Here is an 18,031-nt window from a genome sequence, read left to right on the forward strand (position 1 = left end):
CTGATTGTAAGTCGCTCTGGATAAGGGCATCTGATAAATGCTTTAAATGAGAAAGAGAATCTCACGCTGCTGCTGGGGTTTACATCACACTCTTTGCATCAGGATCAGGGCTGATGACTAACTCTGCCCACAGCATATTGACATACTACAAGTATATACAACTGTTTTTTTCATCGTGTGACAATGTAGGAAATTTATGAGATGCATCGTGATACAGCGATATTGAGGCATAATCGTAATCGAATCGAATCGTGAAGCCAGTAAAGGTTTACATCTCTAATTCATAGTTTCCATATTACTAACCATTCATATATTCATATATTCTGTATTAATACCAATTGTATATACAGTACAGGCCAAAAGTTTGGACACACCTTCTCATTCAATGTGATTTCTTTATTTTCATGACCATTTACATTGGTAGATTCTCACTGAAGGCATCAAAACTACTAATTGTAACTAATTCTAACTACTGATTGTAAGTCAATCTGGATAAATATATATTTAAGAATCAAAAATATGCGTCCTTCCAAAAATTTCTTTTTATCACTTAAAGTTCTCTGCAGGTGGAACAATACTTCTGTTGTTAAATGTTTTTTTTGTAGAGCAATGTGAGCAATGGCTATCAATCAGTGACTACAGTCAGTTTTAATTTGTTATTTTGATGAATATTGGGGGGAGGTGTGTCCAAAACCTCTTCCAGATGCTCTTGACGTCTCATGGCTTTGCCCTCTGCTGTCTGATCTGATGTATTTGATATGCAGACAGCAGCAAACACAGAACTCTTCAGTCTGGCAGGATGGGCAGTAGGGGTCAATGAATAAGGTGAAAAGTAAAAGCGTAGGCCTTGACAAGACAGAAAGAGAGTGGGACTTGGACCAAAGGAGTGACATAACAAAGGTCAACACGTCAGTCGCTCTATACTGCATTTACATTTTGACAGTGCCTAAGGCTGTGTTTGCATCTTCATATTTACATATTTACCTATAACAACACGCTCTGCTTGAGCAGTGACTGTGAAAATGCTGTGGAACGATACGTTTTTGTTTTTTTTTTTGCTTTCATTTGTTAAAGTTTATCTTCAAAAGTGTCATAGGGATAAAGACCACACAAGGTAAACATGAATGAATGTTTATGCACATTAATTGCCTTCATAATTTTGTGCTTATGGTGGAAACACTTAAAAACATAGAATTGTACCCACTAACTTGCATCTGTTTGCAATAATTTAGTTTATATTGCCCATTTTATCTTTTGTTAAAGTGTTAAAATAATAAACATAAATAAAAATACATAAATGTTATTGGTAGTTATGATACCAATATGGTAGTTCTTGCTTCGGCAGCACATATACTAAAATTGCAACGATACAGAGAAGATTAGCATGGCCCCTGCGCAAGGATGACACGCAAATTCGTGAAGCGTTGCATATTTTTTTTGGGGCAGTGGTGGCCTAGCGGTTAAGGAATCAGAAGGTTGCTGGTTCGAATCCAGATCTGCCAAGGTACCACTGAGGTGCCACTGAGCAAAGCACCGTCCCCACACACTGCTCCCCGGGCGCCTGTCATGGCTGCCCACTGCTCACTCAGGGTGATGGGTTAATTGCAGAGGACAAATTTCACTGTGTGCACTGTGTGCTGTGCTGCTGTGTATCACGTGTGACAATCACTTCACTTTCACTTTCGTTATCTATACTAATTTAATGTATACTAATTGATTTTCAAAGCTGTATTCCCATCCTTATATAAATTTAGGGTTGCCAACTTTCTGACCCCCAAATGAGGGACACTTTCTTGCACGCGCGCACAAAGAGCAACTGACACCCTCCAACAGCCCAAGGTTTCATTTCACCCTTTCGTACCCAGGAACACATAACACCAAAGAAGATGCCCTGTCATGATGCCACACCCATGACAAAGAGACGAGCACCCCGAACCCCATAATCCCAGTACCATAAAACTTTGCCCCTGTTCAATGGCCCACCACCCCTAGACACCCCACAAGAAAATCCCTGGTCCCATGTCCCTTTGTAACCGGACTGCCCACCTTCCAAGGCAAGACCACCATTCTGGTTCTGCTGGACAGCTTCTCCAAGGCCACTCGTTTCGTTGCCCTCCTGGGGATCTTTTCTTCTTTAGTCAATTGCACATTGATATTTTTAAAGTTAAGTTAATTTTGGTTTAAGTCTTTGGAGCACACACACTTTCATTCCAACAGCATCTTCTGGCCTATGCAGTCTTGAGTATTGTTCACATCACCACTGTTCAAGGTATCCTTTATGTGACGCTTAACTGGAAGTGTCACATCATAGATCAATGAGGGTTTATCTATTTGATAATGAATAGGAGGAAACACTCATGATGCTGTGCTTTGTCATTGTTCCCTTTTCCCCATGGCTGTTCAGGTTCCGTGCTCGTAGTCATGTTCTGTGATCGAGGAGAAAGGGAAAGAGAGTGCCGAGGCACAAAACACACGGCTTTTTGGTTGGGATGCTGGTGTGTGGTTCACCAATCGCGTGATACTCTGTGAGGCTTAATTTTATCCATGCAGGGGCAGGAGCTGATGAGCATGGAATTTGCTACCAGCCATAGGGTTAGCGGTTGGGATGGGTTGTCTCATGGGGGGCTCATACGTCTTTGCGGTCGTCTGTCATGCTGTCCAATTGTGGGTGAGTGTCCAGTGTGCATTTTAATAGTACATATTGATATTGCTCTTTGACGGCATTCTATTCTCCATTACTCTATTAACACTCCACAAAAACTAGAACCTCTGCAGATTATCTTATGACATTTATTATCCAGAGTGATTTTCATTCATTTTCATGTACAGTGGCAGAAGTGGGACAGAACCAAATGCAGTGCAAGTGAAGCGATTGTGGGTTGATACACAGCAAGCATTTAGGCGTTCTGGGAGCAGTGTGTGGAGACTGTTCTTTGCTCAAGTGGAGCTCAGAGCTCCTTGGAGGCTTGTGAGGTCCCACACCCCTTCCTTATCCACTTGGTCCACTTCCTTATCCACTAGGCCTTTATTTAGGGCTGATTTTTGTTCATCATGCTTGTTTCATGTTGAGGTTGAGGTTAAAGTTTATGTACATAGTTTATGTCATATGTACAAAGTACAGCGTACAGAGCACAACGAAATTCTTACTTGAAAACCTCTCCCACGTAGACAGAACATAGAACATGATACATAGAAGACATAGAAGACAAAGTGCAGCAGCAATAAATAATAAGTCACAGAAGGGTGAATATATCTAAGATGCCTAAGAAAGTGATTGTGCATAATTTAAGTGACAGTGCAGTGCATACTATGTGTTGAATAGCCTGATGGCATTGGGGTAGAAACTGTTCCTGAATCATGATGTGCGTGTGTGAATTGTCCTGAGTCTCTTGCCTGATGGCAGGAAAGTAAAAAGTGACAGGGCTGGGGTCCTTCAGGATGCTCTTTGTTTTCCTGAGACAGCGCGTGGTGTAAATGTCCATTATTGCTGGGAGTTGTGTGCCTGTGATCCTCTGAGCTGTTTTCACCACCCTCTGCAGAGCTTTCTTGTCCTGAGCAGTACAACTGCCGCACCAGGATGCAATACTCCCTGTGAGGATGGACTCCACAGCGCACCTGTAGAAGCTGGTGAGGACAGAGGTGGATACCCCAGCCTTCTTTAGGCGTCTGAGGAAGTGGAGTCGTTGGTGGGCTTTTTTGGTGACCGCTGCTGTGTGTTCTGAGGACTTGAGGTCGGCACTGAGGGTGACCCCAAGGAGCCTGAAGCTGCTGACCCTCTCCACAGCACCTCCTCCGATGTAGATAGGATTGGTCCTGTGTTATTGTGTTTCCTGATCGTGTTCACCTGTATATGATTGTATAAAGCTGCCCTGTTTGTGTCTGTTCGCCACCGCATCATTGTTTGGTGATGTTTCACCTGTCCTGTCCACCATGTATTAAACCCCTGGTTAGCGACGTAGTGGTCGCATAGCTTCCTCGCTATGTCCTGCCATCAAGACACACAAAAACAACATTTAGGGCTTATCTATTCTGAAATTTTGTGATGAGTTTATATTCTCCGACAATATTTTCTAATCGTTGATGCATAAAAAGTACATAATTTCCAGGCCTACCTCCTTCATATGGGATAATGATGAACTAATAAAGTAACTGACAGCCTGTAACTCATTGCAAGGCCTGTGATTCATTGTTCCCCTACTGGGGCTTTGCTCTCCCATCTCACGCTCTCATTTGGTATGCCGTCTTCCACACTTATCTCCACCCCTGGAGTTGTGCTAACACCAATTATCTTATCTTAACAGAGACCCGATTGCTTTTTAATTGGAGCTGTCTTTGTGCTTATTTAGAAGGTAATTGCTGAGGCGATGCATGTCTGAGCGTAAGGGAAAGTTCAAATGTCAGTGGTGCCATCCAACCAAGTCAGTGGTGCATCCAACCATAAAGAGAGAGACAGAGAGAAGAAAAACTTATCCTTCATGGGCCCTGTGTTGAAATTACAGAATAATCGCATTAATTTCTGAAACCTGTAATTTAATGTGTTTCACTTAGATACTGCAGGCTCTACTCACAAACTCCAGGATCAATACAATCAGATTCTTTTCGAATTCCTTATCACACTTGATTCGTGGCTCGATTTGATTGTTTTTGTGCATATTGGTTTTGGTGTAAACCGCCTGGAAACATGCGCTGCCGCACAGGAGAGGATAAATGAGCAAGACTGTTACAAATCCCTTCAGCCAGAACGCATGCCGTTATCTTCAGACAGGCAGCCATCGCAGTGAAGCAGGGGGAAAGTGGCTGCTCTCGCAGGAACTCACCTGGAGTTAAAATGGATTTTCTCTTCTTTGGGGAAAAATAATTCTCCTGAAAGATGTGTAGAAACAAAGTTTCGAGCCATTTTCTTTTTTCATCTGTACTCAAAAGCCTCGGTTTAAACTCAATTAAATTATTTCATTTGTCCCCCCCTGATCTACGATGTAATGGCTTGCATACCTCAAAATGCTTGCCTGGTATATATTGTATGCTTATGTAGATATTGCTAATGTTCACATCACCCCTGTTTCAAATGCGTGTTTCATTACATATTCAGGACGCAGACCCAGATCTGTAGTCCCAGATCTTGGGCCCTGATGTAAATGTTTCCGGCCTCAATAAACATGAGAGGCAAGTCCTCTGGAGAAACTTTATATGCAAACCAAGAGAGGTCATAGGTCATGCTCTATTTCTCATGCTCTAATCAACCTCTTAAGAATTATTTCTTTTGCATTCAATTGTTTTTGTGATAAGCTTTCTTTTTACCATGTGGAGCGTTCTTGCCTCCTCTTCATCTCACCGCCATTACATTACACTTTTGCTGACTTTGTCATTTCTACAATTTTATACTAGTGATTATCATAGACAATTTGCACAGTAGAAAAAAAATTACAAAAGGTCTTCTTTTAAAAATAATATATCTGGACTCTCAGAAAGCATTTTTTTGGACTCAGAGAAAGCCATCATTTATTTGCTCAAAATAAATACACAATAAGCACAAATTTATGAGCAAACTGGAGAAAATCAGACTGCTTGTGCTGAACAGTGCCAGCACATCTATGACCTTTCCGATCGTTCCTTAAAGCTCTTGCACACAGCATCCTGTATCTTCCAGCCTCAGCAGTTTTAATGGCTGAATGTCATCCCCTCTGACAGCATGTTCCCACCCATAGCAATGAATCATAACTTCACTGCCACTGCAAACCCACCCCCCACTCTCCATCCACATACCACCCACCCACTTCTGCCTTGGCCTTCCTGTGCACAAAAATTTATAATCACCTCAGGAGAAAGCGCGATGAATTGGTGTAGGCGTAGGGGATGGAGTTCTTGGATGGGAGTCCTGGAGGGACAGATGGCCTGGCTGAGATCTGCGTGTGCTCTGTGAAACATCTAGATTTTAGCAGAACCCAAGAGCCAATTGTTCTCCAATAATCAGCACCATGGAGAGCTCCTATTTACACGTCCTGTTATTCAATTAGACTACATGTAACCAAGACGGAAATATGGCCAGCAATCCCCTGAGACCCTGAACATAATATGTTGATGTGATAATAATAATAAAAAGATATTCATCAAAGATAATGACATGTTTATGATAATAATATTACTTTGGATTTGAGCTTTTCTTTCCTTCTTTCTTATCTACTCAGCTCAATTTAGCTTCTGCATTATGTGCACCCAAGAGATGGTCTGTTATTATTGAGAATGCAACATTGATCTGATTCAATTATGAATATTAATAGTGTATATATAAAAGTATAAAGTGTTGAGTCCTGTATAAAGTATAAAGTCCTGTTGATGCGTCACATGTGCAAAGTCAAACCGCAGATTTGCGATTGCTGAATCTCACAGTTGCTTACAAATGTCTAAACAAATACAAAATTGCCACAACTAACTGTATTTAACTGAAGTTGAAGTTGACTTTATTGTCATTTCAGCTATATTCATGATAGACAGTACATGGTGAAATGAAACTTTCTCTGGAACATGGTGCTACATGTAACATTGGTCATATGACATAAAGTTTCGTGTGTGACACAGACAAACTGGGCTACATAAAGTGCAAACGGGACAAGGCAGTGCAAGAATAACATTTAACAAAAACTTGTAGACAACAATGACACAGACAGCGCTAGTGAAATGAATAATAAATGTGTGAAGTACAAATAGTGCAAATACTGCTGTGCAAAATGGAACAGTGCATTAATAGATCATATTAAAGACAGAAAATATTACTCAATGTAACAGAGGTAGTGTGTGTGTGTTTGTGTGTGTCAGTCCAGAGTGTTTAGGTGTCTGATGGCCTGTGGAAAGAAACTATTGCATAGTCTGGTAGTGATGGCTTAAATGCTTCGGTACCTAGTGTATGCCACATTACCTAGTGTCAATTTTTGGGAATTGGGAAATGAGAACATCGATACCTGTCATAGCTGCCGTCGCACCACCGGCCCCCAGAGGGGCGCACAGTCGCCCTAGAGTCAAACAGGCAGGGGGCAGTGGTGGCCTAGCGGTTAAGGAAGCGGCCCTGTAATCAGAAGGTTGCCGGTTCGAGTATATATAAATACTCTCTGATCAGGGCTGTGGGCAAGGTTTTTCAAATACCAAGGTCAATAATGTCCACAGCAGAGTGGCATTTTTTATGAATAAATGAAACAAAACTTGATAGAAAAAATACAAAAAGAAAACCCTACTATGCCATGTGTAACACCACAGCGATCCCGGTCCACCAGGAGGCACTCTATTCGTGTCTTGTTTGCCTGTTTGCCATCATGTGTTTCCAGTTATTCCTGATTTGCATTCCTTATAACTCATGCTGTGTCTCCAGGCTGTGTAGCTCATTGTAACTGTATGCATGTACCTCTGTTCTGTTCCTTTAGACCACACTAAACCAATATTTATGTCGTGTTCTGTGACATGTCATGTCCTTTTCTGTTTTTGTTTAATTTGTGATGTTGTGCCTTGTACCCACATTCCAGCAAGCCCATTGAATTTTTTATTTTATTTTCTTTTTTCACCCAAATTGTATTTTCTTAATAAGCACACCTGCAAGGTACAAGCACACATCTCCATACATCTCATTATATAAAATGTGTTTGCCTTGTGGGTGTCCCAGCCTTATAACATGAGTTGCCTGGCCATGTCCCATTGGGCTGGTGCTCACGTCCTCTGACCTTTGGAACCTCTGTGATCACTGTTTGTCTCATTTATTTGTCTCATTTGTTTCTTTGTAACCTGCCTCATGTGTCTTGTCTTTTTTTGTCTCAATGTGTGAGAATATATGAATGTTTTGTATGGAATGTCTGTGAATGCCTGTGAACATTGCAGAGATATATTTAGAGGCGAGTAAAACTTGTGTTGATTGCTATGGTGACCACTCCACTTCAGTGAAGCTGCATGAAATATTTTCTGCAGGCTCTCTTTTGATCCACCTTTTTCTACAGATCAATACAAAATCATACACACACAAATGAACAAATTTTTCTCTCGCAAACATGAGCCGAATCAGCCTATTTCTGAAATGGCTGCTCTCTACCCAAGGTCAGGGGAGGCTGATTCTCCCATTCTTTCATCCACCCCTCACTCATTCCTTTTTTTTTTTTTTTTTTTTTTTACAAAGAAAGTGAACCATGAGATACCAAGGTGATCATCATAAAACATCCACACCGTAAGGAGACATAACCCATTCTGCACAATAGTGGTTATTGATCTTGTCGAGGTTTGTGTACCGCCCTCGGGGCTCTAGGTCCTGGAACAACGCCTCATGACAAACACTCCACCCCGCGCAGAGGAACAGCAACAAAGCCCTTTTCTATTTCACACTATAGAGTATTGTTAATTCAGAGTGTTCCTGCTCCAGTCTGCCTCATGTTGAATTTTTTTTTTTGCAGATATTCATAATTTACATTGTCCCCTTTGTGGCTGAAGGTCAGTTTCAGTGCTGCTTTCAATTCCTTGCATCACACTTAAAATAAATATTTCACATTTTTATCTTAAAGTTGATTATGGGCTTGTATTCACTCTTCCTAATTGAGGGCACTGCCTTTACATGGTAGATTAAATGTGGACCCTTAATCATACTGCGAGTCAATTTTCTGCATTTGATATGCCGCTCTTCCCTCTGATTGCCCTAGCACTCAGGCGGAGGACGGACACTGCATGCATCATCTTAACTGCTTTAAACAATTCAACATGAAGGTGATAAGGTGCCTTTGAGCTGCTTGAGGAATGGAGGATACATTGTGGTCCATCCAGTGAGTGTTTCTGAGTGATAGACAAAAACATTCACACTAAAGTGCATTAGTTCAGACCTTAGGACAATTGTCATTGGTCACGTGTTCTGCTTTTTGAGTGAGATATTTGGTTTTGTCAGGCCTTTCCTTTTTCATGATCACAATATGGCATCCATGATCTTCAACTTCAAGTTCAAAAGATGAGATCATTACAATTTTGCCTCATTTTTATGTCATCTGACTGTTCTTGAACAAAGCAAAGGTGAAATGAAAACCCGCAGTCGTGTCAACTGAATCTCATATCTGGTGATCACTTACGACAAATGAAATATTATCTTGATCACAAGGTGGTTTATGTAGGGGACGAAATACATCAGGGCATCATAAAATCCCACGAAAAAACTGAGATAAATGAACAAGGATTCTATGAATAACATTTCCTTGAAATAGATTTTTTATGTTTACAGTTTTTGGCATAAATACACTAAAGCATACATGTAAAATTTGTGTCCTCAATTATAATCCCAAAAGAAAATGGTAAAATCCAAAAATGGTCTGTCAGTAACACAGTGAAAATGTGTATGTGTATCTGTGCTGTCACACTCTTCGAGCCTCCAGTACTGCTTGCCTGATCCCTCCGTCACTGAAGGTTCGAGGAAGATGCTCATCTAGACTCGTCTCTGTCTTGGCCCCTAGGTGGACAAATGATCTTCCCCTCGAGGTCAGAACAGCACAGTCACTGAGTATTTTCAAATGGCAGCTCAAAACCTTCCTCTTTAAAGAATACTTAGATTAACTTGTAACTTTTTTATAGTCTGACTTATGTAAAAAACACTACAACAGAGTGATGGTAACCTGAAAACATGTAAGTGTCTCTGGATAAGGGAGCCACAACTCACACCAATCTCTTAGAGTAGTACTTTAGTAGGTTAGATAAGGTCTCCTGAGGTCGCCAAATTGTTCTAGCTGGTCCAAATAGCATGGTTTCAGAGCATGGACATTCCCCACAGCGTTGAGCACCAACCACAGATTCTCAAATCTCAATAGGATTGTGGTATGGATGATGTCATGCTCTCCCTGTGCCTGAGGCTGCAAAACAGCCATGTCCACCACCATGTTTAACTGTGGGAACATCTTTTCCTTTCAAATGCTCACAGACAAACCACAATCGGACTCTGATGTGACTCTCTTTGAGTAAAGGGATTCTGGGATGAAGTCCACCAGGATGAACTGTGTTCCTTGAAACATTGACTCCAGAAGAGACCAGGTCAGCAACAGTCATCTTGGCAGATGTACGGGGCTCCTTGCTAAAATCTCTGACTATTTTCTCAAAATCTTGTGCATATTGCCACGGCCAGCCTTGTTTCTTGCAAAATTGGTCTCCTTGTACTTGGCAGTTATGCAAAGTATGCAGTTCTAGAGCTCCAGACTGACTTTCTTTGTCTTTGCCATGACTTCTTTGATAAATGAGGGCCAATGTGACGTTACTGTGTCCTTCCTGTTTTTTTTTTACTGTGAGAATTTTCTCTCATTTGTATGTCACATCAGATGATCTTTACTGACAATGAAAAAAATTCTGAAAAGCAAAACATGTTCTATAGTTTATGTAAGGGTTTAATCAGATCAAGGCAAGACACCATGACAAAAGATAGAAAGGCTGACATTATTGTGTTTAATTAATTTGACTGAATTCAATAATGAAATAGTCTGGATCTGTGGAGGAACAATATATATTCACTGAATCTTTGCCTTGTTTTGCATGCATTTATAGGTATCATTACCAAAAAATGGAAGGAGAACAAATTAATTATACAGTAAATGGAATCCCAAATAATGGTAATAACACATTAGGATTTTTCAGAACGTTTACTCTAGTACATTATATCAAATATTATTTTTTTTTTTTCACATTAAACTGAAATGCATGCAGCAAGTATGTAGCTGCAATTAATTAATTATAGCCTTGGTAGTCGTCAAAGTTTGTCACCAGTACGTTACATTCCATGCTATTAACAGATATTAAAGTGAAAAGTAAAAGTAAATAAAGTGAAAGTAAAAAATATAAAAAAAAAATGTAAAAGAAAAAACATTGTTCAAAATATGCCCACAACTTTTTTAATTAGTTTGTTGCAAATGGATCTTTGGTTTTGTACAGAAAAAAAAATCTTTCTTTCATTATTTGCCTGTAGACAGCGGATCTGCCTTGGAAAATTAGTTCCCACAGAGGAAACTGTTGTTTTCATTGTCAGTGTCATTTTTTCATTGCAGTCATGCACAAAGCCACACAGAAAGCATTTCTAAAATGCAAAAAAATTGTATAATTTATGTAAGGGTTTAAACAGATCAAGGCAAAATGGAGAAGGGCTGGTTTGTTTGTCATTTTGGCTGACATTATGGTGTTTAATTAATTCTATATCATGCTATAATTAGATTTTTTTGTGTCAACATAAGTTCAGTAATCTGGTATGTGAGAAATTGTTTTGCATGCATTTACAGGTATCATTTTCTAAAAGCACAAAAACTTGAAGGAGAATGTAAAATGTAATGAAAAAAAAACATTCTGTGGTTTTTCTGTGGTTATCATTTTCTTTTATTCAGTGGTGGGGCTGTTCTTGATCAGACAAGACACTGAAGGCTACACAGATTTCTGTGTAAGATTAGAAGGTCAAAACTTTTACACTAGTACATTATGCTAAATCTATTGTTCCTTTCTACGTTTAAAATAAATGCATGCAGCAAGTACGCCGTTACAATGAATGATACAATAATGATAGCCTTGGTAGCATCTATTTTTTTTTAAATAGATACGCGATCATCTTGAGAAATTAGTTCCCACAAAAGAAAACCATGTTGCTTTCTGTATGACTGCAGTTCATGCTCCATGGGTGTTCTGGAATTCTATGATGATGGGATTGCTACCACCACAGCATGCAATGTTGCACATTCCGATTGCAATGGGTACTATCTGCATTGTTTTGAATTTAGACTATAACATTGAATAAACCCATCGAGAAAATGAACTAAAATAGAATTCAGCTTTTACTGGAATGTATACAAATTAGGTGCTTTTTAATAATTATTATTTGTGTTTTACACTTTTTAGATTTTCACCTTTAACCATTAATTTGTTTCACTAACACCTATAACAGCTTTACATCGCTCTTCTGTAAATGCAAACTGAACATTAATACATTGCAGGAAACATATTTTAGAAGCTTTTATCTGCTTTGACCTGTAAATAAATACTCTAAATAAAAACCTGAAATGCAGCTCCACTTTTCATTCAACTCATCTGCTCAATCTCATTCAATGTCCACATAGCTAGTGATGGCTAGCTTCTACTTCATGGCCAAGAAGGATTCATGTGAGGAGCAATATTTCTACCAACACATTTTCTTTCAGTTGGAATGTAGTACTGAAAGTAGAAGAGGGAAAATATTGAAAGCATTGTGCTAGAATCAATCCGATTCTGATACCGACTGTCAGGATTGACTGCAGCTGGGCTCTTCACCGGTGGCCAATCCTGACAGCGCTTAAAAGCCAGACATTTCCGCCCCTTCGGAAGGGATGACATTTTCGTGAACTCTGGTGAATGGTAGTGAACTTGACCTTTGCAACTGTTTATGTATTTTATGTATTTGGAAATAGCCACACGCCTGCGGGCAAGTTTATGTTCTTTATTTAAGTTAAATTGTTTTCGGCCACCGAGCCGCGTTTATTTGTATTTATTGTTCATTTGTAATAAAACCCCCGTCCCAGCATGTCAGACCTCTGCGCTTCCTTCTCCCGTAAGTCCGTAGTCGTGACACCGACATGGTAAAAGTGAAATTGTTTGTCATTGCGATACACAGCAAGCACAGCACATGGTGACACAGCGAAATGTGTCCTCTGCTTTTAACCATCATCACCCTTGGTGAGCAGTGGGCAGCCATAGAAGGCACGTGGGAAGCAGTGTGTGGGTGCTTTGCTTAGCGTTTTTGGTGTTTTGCTTGGCGTTTTTGGTGCTTTGCTTTGGCGTTTGGTAACCTTCCAATTAAGGGTCCACTTCTTTATACGCTAGGCCACCACTGCCGTATCAATATTTTGAATCGATCTGCACATCCCTATGTCTACCTGGATTGCTCATCACCATAGGAATTTCATGTACAGCACATGAGAATGATACTTAAGAGACGCTTCCCCAGCAGCTGTACTGTAAGTTGGAAAAATGTACCAACACGCCACCACATTCAAGGGCTTCATCTCGATGCCCCAGGGTGTGGCCATGGATCTCAGGAAACATGGGCTCTATCTGTGACACTAATGCAATTGCAAAGCTTTCAGCAATGGTTCAGCTATTTGTATTTCATCCTCCATTTTCCCAGTTAACCCATGTGGATGCTTCATATTCGTTCCAGACCCAAAGAAATTCAGTCCCACTCAGCAGTGTTGTGGGGTAGGGGATCATGAATGGCACCACTGTCTGCAGGGCTGTGAAACACCATTCCAAGTCTAGACTGTAGACAGCTCAACCCTAGACAAGACAGGTTGGCCATTTTCTGTGAGCAGTTACACTTCAGTCTCTCCGACCGTCCCATCAGTAAGAATATAAAGCTGATGCACTTTCATACAAACACACCTTTGACTCCTTCCCTTCCCCTCCTGATCCTTACAGCAAAGTTATCCAGCCCTCCACCTTACCAGCTGCCACCACATTGTTCTTTGTGGCCAAGAAAGATGGTGGACGTCACCCCTTCTTTGGTTACTGGAATCACAATGAATTAACCATCAAGAACAAGTATTCATTACCCCTGCTCAATTCTGCATTTGATCGTCTCACTGGCTCACTCATCATTTAGTTTGTGAATGATGTTCTGAGAGAGTTCCTGGACCACTTTGTTTTTTTGATATCGACAACATCCAGATTTTTTCCTGATCTCCAGTTGCACGTCTCTCATGTGCAGCAGATCACTGGCCAAACCTTGTTTCTGCTGAACCCGAATGGTCTGAAAAGATGAGATGCACTCTGAAAGGTTTTCGTCATAATTTCAACCAAATATGGAGCTCTTTTATGCAACATGTAAATGGATGCTAGGTCTGGATCTCTGAATCTATTCCATAATGAGCTATTCCAAAAACGTTTCTTGGACCTTGATGCTTCAAAGCTATCAAGATCAAAATTCTGTCTTGAAACAATACTGTGATCACACAGCTTTATGTGCTGAGTGCTGGCAACCCCTTTAGGACTGTTCCATAGAATGAGACAATGGTAATAATACAGTCTCATCACACTAAAATACTTTATTGTTTTTATTGAAATGTGCAATTAGTTATTTCAAAATTATTTTAGATTATTTTGACTGAATTCATTCTGATCAAAGCACTGATAATACACATTATTATGAAATTCTTACAAACTAAATCATACAAAATTGATTATTTTTTATTACTATTACAGATTTGTACTAAATCTGTACTATTTAGGTAATTCAACACAAAATGAATGTTCAAAATGTAATTTATTTTCTTTGTTCACATGTTTAATTTGATAGTTATATTTATTTATATTATGTGTAATGTGTTCCCTTAATTTTATTGAGTAGATGTAGTGTACAGTGGTTATGTTATAGTGTACAGTGGTTATATTCCCATATGAGCTGGAAAATCAAACAGTGTCCTACATTTAGCTAATCCCACCTTCTCAGACTTTCCATAGAAAGTCATACTACTGGTTAGATCAGAGTTTGCATTCACAGACAGAAATGCAAATGCAATTTGCAAACTGCCTCAAATTCGTGAAGTAATGAACAGTCTATTGTGATTGAAATGTAAAAAAGTCTTTATGCTAACCTGCTAAAACAATTCCAGTCACTTCTGTTGAAGTGCTTTAAGTACGCTGTTGCCATGTTGACAGTATTACAAAAATGGGGCTTTATCTGTGCATATAATCTACATTCATTTTAAAACAGTAACAATGACAATAAACTGACAAGGAATCTTTTCTTTTAAATCATTGTTTACCATCTTTAATGTGAAAAGGCTTTTTTCTTTGGCTGTTATTCTGCCGTACATCAATGCATCATTGCAGTTTTTAAAATAAAAAAGTGCAAACCAAAAAGGTTTACATGAGGCTGGACTATTAGTGTTTACCCTGCTACCACTGAAAATATTTGCATATATACTGTATTTGTATATTCACATTATCATTTTTCCATAAACTATTTCTATTTTACAATTGTCTTAGCCAGTCATGACTGCAAAAGCAGTGATGCAGTGATGCAGTGAAAACCCACATACACAAACCTTCATAAATGTACGCCCGAAAAGCTCCAGCACACAATAGTCTAAAATCTGTCAAATCATACAAGAAATTTTCTGGCAGCACAACACACACAAAGGATTCTATTTAGAACCTGAAATAAAATTCAGTTGCTTGAGTTTGGCATTTATAACCTTGATCATGACAAAGCATCTGCAATTTACAGTGCTGAATCCATGCAACTGATGTTTAACATGTACTGTATGTACGATATTTATCTCATGCAAATGAGTGTCCTGACTATGCTGCGACTGAATGCATTGTATTGTTCGCCACTTTTGCGATGAAAGAATACTGATTAGTGAACGAATTGTGGATTCAGTGAACAGTTCCTCCACTAATATACATACGCTGCGCAGTGAACGGCATTAAATGTGTCTGAAAGAAAAATGTAATTTTTATAAATCCTAGTTGTCAGCATGGGCTTTAGTTGATGTTTTGGAATACACCTGAAAAGAGTTAAGGGAACAAACAGTCAATTATGAGATTTATAAGATGTTGTATATGGGAATTTAGTACATCTTGCTTGGATCTGGAAAAAAAGAGGCATCACCGGGTTCCTCTGGAGAAGAACAGGTTTATCCTCAAATGACTATTTGAAGGTTTTCAGCATAATCAGTACTGATACCTTTCTATAGGAAAGCTGGACTGTAGGCTTTATTGGAGGCCTTCTCCTGCATAACAACGTAATGTTATGATGCATTAGCATGATGTGTAAAATTGTAGGTCTTGGAACAGGGTTAAAACAAAGCCTCATTGAGAACATAGGAAAGGCATTGTCAGTCATTATATTGGACCTTTCTCTTTACTCCAGGCACAATGGTGAGCTGACAGAGAGTGCTGATCTCAGGGGAGCAGTGCCTGCACCCAACCTCCCTATCAGCCTCTCCGACAGGCAGCATCTGACATGAAAGAGCACCCATCCCCAACCTACTGCTACTTCAAGCAATTATGGTGTGGATGTCAGGGGCCGAATGTGAACAAGAAAACGAAAAAAAAAAAAAAATTAAGGCATTTAACCCATCATGCAGGGTGATGGGTTAAATGCAGAGGACAAATTTCACTGTGTGCACTGTGTACTGTGCTGCTGTGTATCACATGTGACAATCACTGTCTGCCCACATTACCACATCGCTGGTGACTTCAGTCTCTTTTTCCTTCTCCCACACACTCTCCCATGGTCTGCCCCACTTCCAGTTTTCACAGTCGTTGTGGTTAGGGCCGTCCACTCACCACAGCACGGTCCCTTCTCACATGGGTGGCTCCACTCCTGTGGTTCGCAAGGGTTGTCCCTTTGCCATGGCTTGCCTTGCTATAACTCAACACGCTCCCACTGCCATCGTGACCAGGGCTGCACTTCTAACCTATTCTTCTCTGCTTTTGGTTGTCTCTGTATTTTTGATGAGGGCTGCAGAATTCTATCATGACTCTGGGATCAAGGGGAAAAGAGGCACAAAGGAGTGACATTTTCGGTTAATGTATTAACTGAAAAAATGTATTACAAAAAGCCTGCTTCTTGTTTATTGGGTCCTAATTACTTGGGCTTGATTGGCATCAACGATTAGGACCCGCTCATTAGGTGTCATACACGGTATGATATGCAGTGAAATGCTTTTTGCATCTGCTACAGACCACAGTTTTGCAAATGTTGCAAGCATACAATGAAGACCAATATGCAAATATTGCAAACATAACCAAATATTACACTTTTACGAGTCACAGATCCTCCTGTGACTGTGAATTGTTTTGCTTTTATACAGTCATAGTGGTCCCCTAATACTCTTTCTGAGAGTCACACAATGAGATTTCCCCATGATGCACTGTTTCACTGTCTTCAGCTTTTAAATGCTAATGGAGAGAGGTGGAACGAGGAGGAGAGCGGCTAATAGAAGTGTGCAGGCATTTTCGGAAATGATGTCATCAACGCTTGATGTTTGGCGCAAACAGTTGCCACTCTCTGAATGGCAAAGCAGAATGGCCTAAGCACACTTTACATCTATCACCATTTCTAGTCACTACAGGACCATAGACAGGCTGGGGGAACTTGTCTTAATGTTAAATAATCTCACAAAGTGAAATTCCCATAATAGGGGACCTTTAATATCAAGCACCCTCAGGACTTGTGTCACGTCCAGGTGAACGGAGAGCAGGACGAACAGTGACGAGAAATGAAGGACCGGAGTCCAATCCCGGACCAGAGTAACCCCATTTCGGACCGGATCGTGACAACTTACATGAAGAGTTGCATGAAAAGTTTAAACCACAGTTTAGCGTGCAAGATCAGTCAAATTACAGCACAAGAGGGACTGAGTAAAGCTGGTTTCAGACCGAATGCACTGTGGAGTTTCTGCTTTCAGAACAGTAAAAATATAGCCAGTGAAAGCATTGTTCTTGCTGTGGGGTTCAGCCCAAAAAGTAGTTGTGGTATACACCATCACTGTCACCAGCCTTATAATGACAAAACTATGCTATTTCTACACTTCCAACAATAAGCAATATTCACTGTCAAAACATACCTGGAAGTCCTACAGCATCTGTTTCTCCAGCATTCTGCTTTCCTGTCGCGGTAAGATAATAATGTTGCATTAAATTGTTATATCAACCTCTCCTCCATCTTGATTTCAGAGCTCACTTCAATACTTTCTTTGCATTGGTCAATGCGTCACAGTGCGATAGGTCATAGTTCAACAACATTCAGCATTGACCCTGGTCTCTGCAGAGGCCTGCGGAGCAACAGCCACGTTGCTGGCCGCTTTGCTGGGTGTGGTAAAAGATCAATGGATTTCTGAGCGCAGCACCACCATGGTTGGTCTGCAGCTGATGCACGTTGAGGTAATGTAAATCGATTATGTAACTGCATTGACTGAAAAAAAATCAGGTCATGTGTAAATTCAGCACCTATTCCCACCCATTTTAAATGTTTAACAGTGGACAATGCCAACCAACCTGTTGATTTTAGTTAGACTGT

The 18,031-nt window shown here is 40.1% G+C and overlaps 1 non-coding gene across 1 annotated transcript; it reads left to right on the forward strand.

Annotated features, from left to right (window-relative positions):
* The first annotated feature begins 1,329 nt into the window (after positions 1–1,329).
* On the forward strand, positions 1,330–1,436 carry LOC114770916 (U6 spliceosomal RNA). The gene has a single exon (XR_003743503.1). It is a non-coding gene; the product is annotated as a U6 spliceosomal RNA (small nuclear RNA).
* The last annotated feature ends 16,595 nt before the right edge of the window (positions 1,437–18,031 follow it).

This window comes from Denticeps clupeoides, chromosome 20 (assembly GCF_900700375.1).
Source record: "Denticeps clupeoides chromosome 20, fDenClu1.1, whole genome shotgun sequence".
NCBI classification, from domain to species: domain Eukaryota; kingdom Metazoa; phylum Chordata; class Actinopteri; order Clupeiformes; family Denticipitidae; genus Denticeps; species Denticeps clupeoides.